General features: G+C 39.5%; 1 pseudogene; it reads left to right on the top strand.

Moving 5' to 3' along the window:
• Positions 1–691: 691 nt before the first annotated feature.
• The window catches only part of LOC102862690, a 2,747-nt pseudogene continuing 2,406 nt past the window's right edge, over positions 692–1,032 (top strand).

The following is a 1,032-nucleotide window of genomic DNA, read 5'->3' as shown; positions in this document are numbered from 1 at the left end:
CCTGTCATGACAATAATACCCTCTCATATAACCCTTTTAAACAATTCTCTCTCTCATCTGTTGCAATGCAGAATACATCATTCCTCCCCTTCTTCTCTGTCTTCCCTCAACCTCAATGTCAGTCCTATTTTACAACAGTGGCCCTATGCAATATTAGTCCTTTAGTGACTGAGATATTTCACTCAGCATAATGCCCTCTAGGGTCATCCACTTTGCATAATATTTCATGAGTTCCTTGTTTTTCAATGCTTCGTAGTATTCCATTGTGTGAATATACCACAGTTTCTCTATCCATTTGTTTGTTGATGGGCACTTGGGTTGTTTCAAGCTCTTTGCTATTGTGAACAAAGCTGCAATAAACACGGGTGTTCATATATCTGCTTGGGTGATAGTTATGGTTTCTTTAGGGTAAATTCCCAGTAGTGGGATTGCTGAATCAAGTGGTATTTCTATTCCCAACTTTTTGAGACAGCACCATACAGCTTTCCATAGTGGTTGCACCATTTTACACTCCCATCAACAGTGGCTAAGGGTTCCAGTTTCTCCACAACCTCGCCAGTATTTGATGTTTGCTGTTCTGTTAAATTTTGCTATTCTTACTGGGGTGAGATGATATCTCATAGTTGTTTTGAGTCCAGAGGAGATTTGAGACAGTGAAAACAGAAGCCTCAGAGAGGGGGATTCAGCACCAATGTATCAACCAAAAACACAACCAGAATTGGTGGGAGGGAATCTTCCTGTTTCTGTGTTTCCCACAGAGTTAGTATTTTATGCAGATTATCAGTCAGCATGATGTGATGCTATTAATAAATTCAGAATTCTCTAAACATGTATTAGTTATAAAACTATAGTTACATAGTTATAAAACTGGCATCAATTTTCTCCAGCCTGCAAAACTAGTTACCTTGTCTTAGAATTCTTTGTTTCCTTTCTTTGTTGTTGTTGTTGTTATGTGCCCGTCGAGTCGTTTGCGACTCATAGCGACCCTATGTACAACAGCCCTAAACCCTGCTCTATCCTGTGCCAATCTCA

Source organism: Elephantulus edwardii, unplaced genomic scaffold (genome assembly GCF_000299155.1).
Source record: "Elephantulus edwardii isolate Elephantulus edwardi_28Jun2011 unplaced genomic scaffold, EleEdw1.0 scaffold02148, whole genome shotgun sequence".
NCBI classification, from domain to species: Eukaryota; Metazoa; Chordata; class Mammalia; order Macroscelidea; family Macroscelididae; genus Elephantulus; species Elephantulus edwardii.
This window is presented reverse-complemented; position numbering and strand designations above follow the sequence as displayed.